Raw genomic sequence first — 6,122 nt, 5'->3', positions numbered from 1 at the left:
CAGAGGAGTTGACATTGGAAGTGTTTCAGTGACAGATGTCAAGAGAAGTATTTTAGGATATGTTTTGGCATTTAATGCAAATGTATAATGCAGGGTTTTTTCCCCTTTAAACACCTTTTAGCACTCCTGACTTCAGTGGAACTATCTACTGATCAAAAAATGGTATGAGGATGATTTGGTCAGGTGGCTTGGCATACAGATTTCCAAGCTATGCTGTATATATATTTCTTTAAGTTTACGTTAAGTCTGAGGCCCAAACTCACCTGGTGTGTGCCCCAAGTGAGCTGCACTTCTCTAGCAAGACATCCTCCTGTCCCCCAGGTGAAGAAATCTGTATTGCTGAACAAATCCCAGGGCACAGCAGTGATGCTTGGGAGCACAGTGAAACCCTGCTCGAGGGGGGTGGAGACATCGCTTAAGCTGGTCACTCCTTACAGCCAGCAGAGACCACTCCCCTCTCCCCACCCCGGGCTGGGTGAGGTGTGCTAAGATTCCAGCTCTGTGTGACTGCAGCAAATGACAGAGGGTCTGGTGTAGCTCTAAGTTCCTTCCACTGACTTCATGTTAGATCAGACAGTTTGTCCAATGAAAAATCAGCCCTTAATTCCACCCTACACCCCCCTCAAAACCCAGCTGGGGTTTTACTGGAAGTGTGAGGTCATGGCTGCCTTCTTTCTGTTCCTCTAACTGCTGCTTTAGGGAAGAAAGAAGCATCCTTGGGCTAAATTGCATAACCTTGTGCAGTATGGCTATCAGATGAGGAAGAAGATACTGCTTCCCCAAAACAATGAAGCACAACTTGTACCTCATGCTTCCTGCTTGCTGTCCCTCAGACACTTGGGAAAACACCATGTGTATGATGGGGCCAAGTGGGATTAGGGAGCTGTATGGGTGGATCATAGTTCTCAGTGGACATGGTCCCTCAGAGGACAAAGCTGGGACCAATTTGGCATCAAAATTGACTGATTTTTGCAATGTAGAGGTCTGAGGATCTCAGACCAAGTCCTAGTTTTCTAAGAAATATTTCATATTAATGCTGTTCCAAAGTTTAATTTTTATGTAATTGAAGTTTAGTGCTATTATATTGCATACTGTTAAGTATTCAACTATTTATTTGGTTTCCTTATGCTGTTCCTTTATAATAAACCCTGTTAAAAGTTTTCTTGCTATAAAACAATGAATAGAAACTCTTCAGCTATTTTTTTCCACGTTGCTACAGGCTTTCCCAATTTCCAGTCTACCAAGAATGTTGTTGCTTTTCTGAGTGAAGTGATGCTCAGTGCTCTGTGATAATTACTTACAGTTCCTCCTTTGCACAAAGGTGAATGGCTGTTAACAGCACCAGCAGTACTGGGGTGACCTGAGGAGCATCGCTGTGTGGATGGGAGAAAGAGCTAGTGAAGGAAGCTGAAGAGCAGCAGTGTGGGGCAGTGAACGTGCCCCACTGAGAGGGGCAATGAGTGGTTTCTCCACTTCTCCGTTGCCAGGGGTCTGGTTGAAGGCAGATCAGAAGTTGCACCTCTATTAAACCATTCAATAGGGCTTCTTTCCCTGTGGGATTACATACTGAGTGTTGATGATGTAGGTAGGGCAGCCTTGAAGACCTTCACCTGGGCAAAGTATTGGATACTGGAGTCTGGCTGCGCTTTATATTGTGATGCAGAGATGCTGACAATGCTCTGGAGAAATGAGTCACTGCTGGTTTGTCCCTCTCCAGTAACCTACAGGCTCTGACTGAGAAGCGACCACGAAGTGGTTTTTTGGACAGCTCTGGCCATTAGCAGAAGGTAAAGAGGAATCTTTGGGCCAGCGGGGTAGCTGTGGTACCCGGGTGTTGCTGGAGGTAGCCAGCGGCCGCACTGCGGCATGTTCGCTGATGCCACCTGCAGCCTGGGGCTGGGTCAGGCTTTTGGGCACCTTCTGCTGAGCCGCTGGCACAGCACAGTTTGCCTGGGGAGGGACAGTACCTGAGGAAGCTCATTTCTGCAAGACTAAAATTTCTCCCAGGTTCTGTTGCTGCCATTTGGACTCTTTTTTCCACATGCAGACTGCCTTCCTGTTACAAAGTGGAGCCAAGTGCTGAGGCTGAAGCGTGTCCACAGCCCACCCTTACAAAACAAGTGCATGTTGCCCTGTCTGCCTTACCTAAATCTGTAACAGCTCTGGCTTGCGCAAAGCAAGTTGCTAGAGGAACCTACATGCTCTTGAATTCCTATTTGTATAACTACAGGTCGTGTCTCAGATGGGGAATGGTCCTGAAGGAAAAGAGTAGACACTGAGCAGCAATGCATTTTGTCCTATATCTACTGTTTTTAATGTATGACAGCAAAGATTAACGTGTGTAAATGAACTATGGACTTACTACAAGGCCAGTTTCTCTTGAATTGGCTGCTCTGAGACTTCAAGCGGGCTGTGCTTGTTTAACTTCTTGTGCCTTAAGGTGGATCTATACAGGGTTTTTTTTAACATCTTTAAGAATTTGTATAAAGTTGTGAAAGTTTAATAGTGTAAGTTATAAACGAGGCATCTTAGCTCAGCCCGGTAATAGGAAAAGCATTTCCTCTAACATGTAACTGCAGGACTGTCAGCCAGCCCCACGCACACTTGAAGTGCTCTCTGCACTGCTGTGAGTGGGTGAAGCTGTGAGGTGTTCCTTCCCTGCGCTGCAGAAGGGGGCTGTTGGGGTCAGGGGTTTTGAGAGGCTTAGTTACCACTGAGGGAACAGGTGAGGACTGGGAGCAAATGGCTAAGCTTGTGAAGAGCTGTTCTTCCGCAGCTCCTTATGTGTGGAGGGCTGCACGTGCATGCACAGCTCATCTGGACAAAGCAAGCTGCTTCTGCCTTAAAGTGCTTATGGGGAAGGGGGTGTGGAGAAGGAATCAACCCCTTGGCCCTTGTGGGCACCACTCTGTCCCTGCTCTCCAGGCTGGGCGCGTGCTGGCTGCCTTCGTAACACTGGGAGCGTGGCTGCTGTTTGCTTGAGCAGAGGGAGCTGAGAGGAAAAGGAAGTGCAGATGTTCTTACCTGTTGCTGGAGAGTGGTTGTTTCTGGGGTTCTGACGTAAGAACCACGATCGATACCTGCATGTGGGGGTAGGTTTGGGCTTGTGCCTCCCTTGTGGTTGTTGGAGCAGATGGCTAACATCTAGCAGAGCCTTGCCTCTGTGGTGGGGGGGATTGTTGCTGTGCTCACCTTTAAGCAAGAGGTTACTGATTTATAGCCATTAAGCTAAAAGTCCTATAGAACAAACCTTGTCTGCAGCAGAATTTGCATTTTGATGTGTCTCACTTGTTACACCTTTTATTTGAGGGTCCTGAAATAAGGGTGAGTTCCAGCTTGTGCCCAACCAGGTGAATCCAGGGGCTGTTGAATAGGAAATGCAAATAAAAATTAACTGCCTGTTCTGTGTGGTGGTGCTGGCAGGGGATAGGGAGGTGGGGGGTGGGGGGGCAGGGGCATGGCCTTGCTCCGACCTGTTCCATGGCTGGAGATCTCATGAACATTCCAGGTTCTGTTCCTGGAAGACAGCTCAGCTTTTTAAAGAAATAGTGCCAGTTCATTGTACCTCTGACAAGGTGTTTACTGTTTCAATAACTTTACAATAAATGAAATCTTGTTTTCTGAAGAGCTGACGGGTCTTTTGTTCTTTGTACATTGGGAAAACACTTTAAAAAAACTCAGTTTTGACAGAAACCCCACACCCATCTTCCTTCAAGGCAGTGGTACTGGTGTAAAATGCCAAAAGCTGTGGCAGTTTGGTGCAGAACGGCAGGATGATGACCGGAATTGCCATCAATCGGTATTAAAGCTGCACTGTGCACCACTGCAGCTTCCATGCTTCCATGGCTGGTGACGGTGTACCTTCACACGTGGCTTTGATCACAGTGAGACCCAATGATCTCTCGAGGTCCCCTCCAACCCCTACAATTCTATGATTCTATGATTTCTGAACTGCCCTGTAGTATTGTTACACAAGTCCCTGTTCCAAAGGCCTTGTGTTTCCCCAAGAGCTGCTGTGAAGTTACTTCTAACGCCCACATAGCGGGATTGTGGATGGTTGTGTGTTCTGAATTGCGCGTGTGCTCATTTCACAGAGGGCACCACTCATCTTTCCTGCTCTGAAGCAATGCACCTGCACTCTGGAGATCTTCGCAGTACAGCGTTAGAGATGCTGCATTAAGCTGTCATGGGGATAATTAAGTTACAGTCATGTTACCTGTGCAAATCTACCCGGGTTTTTCCTGGTGGATACTAAACCTAGAAGGGGGTTGCCATTAAACTTCAGGCTTTCTGATTCCAGACAGGTGTGAAGGGACCCGCCTGAAGGTGTGGGGTTGGAAAGATGGGATTTAAATGCCCTGAATTTGCTGTGTGCCACCTAGGACAGTGGTGTATCTGGGACAGGGTGGAGCAGATGGAAATCAGCATTAATCCAGGTGTAATGAATCATGCTGGGCTGCTCTGAAGCAGTACAACTTCAGTATCCCAAGTGCACTGTGTCTGTCAGGGTGCTACTTGCCTGATGTGAGTTTCTGTGGGGAATGTCGGAGCACTGACTAGATGCTGCATTAGAAAAGTGTTTCTTCCCTGGAAAGGCATTTCCTCTTCTCACACCGCTTAGGGTCTTTAACTGTCCCTGTTAGAAGATAACCAACAACTCTCTAGCTCTGTAAGTGTAAAATATTTTGGTGAATGGGCTGGAGGGCAAAGCCTATGAGGAGCAGCTGAGGGAGATGGGGATGTTTAGCCTGGAGAAGAGGAGGCTGAGGAGAGACCTTATCACCACCTACTATTACCTGAAAGGAGGTTGTAGAGAGGTGGGTGATGGTCTCTTCAGCCAAGAGACATGGGGAAATGGCACAAAGCTGTGCCAGGGCAGGGTCAGATTAGATGTTAGCAAAAAGACTTGTCAGGGCCTGGAACAGGCTGCCCAGGGATGGGGTTGAGTCACCGTCCCTGGGTGTGTTTAAAAAAAAAAAGGGTAGATCAGGTACTTAGGGATATGTTTTAGCACAGGGTGGGAATGGTTGGACTCAATCTTAAAGGTCTTTTCCAACCTTTTGATTCTATGATATAGAAACCCAGCTGGGCTGGTTGGTTGCGGGGTGGAGGTTCTTGCCTTAACAGCCAAGAGAGGCAAAGGCTGTCTCAGAGAAGTTACTGGATAAAGGTGCTCGGTTCTTCTGGGAAAGCCAATTAATAGAAGCTGCATTAGATCAGTCAAGGGATTATACCGTTCTTGTATGTTTATATACTCGCTGCTACATAAAATGAACCAAAGGTGTGATGCCTCTTCCAGAGGAACACCAAGAGTGTGACAGATCTCCATCGCTTACTGGGGTCACAGGCTGCCCTGGCTGCACTGCAGGGAACTTCATAGCAGAAAAGACGCAGGAAAAACTGTTTTTCTTTAACGAGCAGACAAGGTGCAGGTGGTGGGGAAGAACCGGATCCATCCTCATTTCCAAGAGGGAGGTGAATCCCACTGACTGAAGTTTCCTGTCAATGCAAGGTACCTGCCCAAGCTGGGAAGTCAACTACCAGGCCATAAATTGGACAAAACCCTATTGCTACCAGGGGAGGCACACCAAAGACAGAACACACTGTAACAGTCTGCTAAGTGGTATTTGTTTATTGTTCCCCAGTTCTAAATAAGTTCTCCTCCTGAACAGCCTGCTGCCTTGCTACTTCCCTTGAGGGTGAGGACTGCCTGGCAGAAGCTATTAAAATCAAACTAGAGTGCAAGAAACAAACATGTAATCTAGCAGAGGTCACAAAGATGGTGGTTGTTTTAACCACACCAACAACTAGAAAAGGGACCGTGCAGATTTTCAAGGCAATTTAAAAGAAATTATTTAACATACTTAGAATTATTAAGATGATTAAAGGATTGCAGCAGCTGTTAATGAGTCTGGGAGACCTGGAGAAGAGGTGGCTTGGGAAGGATCTTGATGTACATAAGTACCTGGGGGGAAAGAGCCCAGAATACGGGAAAAGGTTCTTCTCAGTGGTGCCCAGTGGCAGGACACTGAAACACAAGAAACGTCACAAAAACTGGTGTGGGGTAGGGGTTTTTTTATTGTGAGAATGTTCAAACACTGGTACAACTTGTCCAGAGGTTG

This window comes from Gallinula chloropus (genome assembly GCF_964237585.1).
Source record: "Gallinula chloropus genome assembly, chromosome: 2".
NCBI lineage: Eukaryota > Metazoa > Chordata > Aves > Gruiformes > Rallidae > Gallinula > Gallinula chloropus.
The sequence above is the reverse complement of the archived record's forward strand: the minus strand, read 5'-3'. Positions refer to the sequence as shown.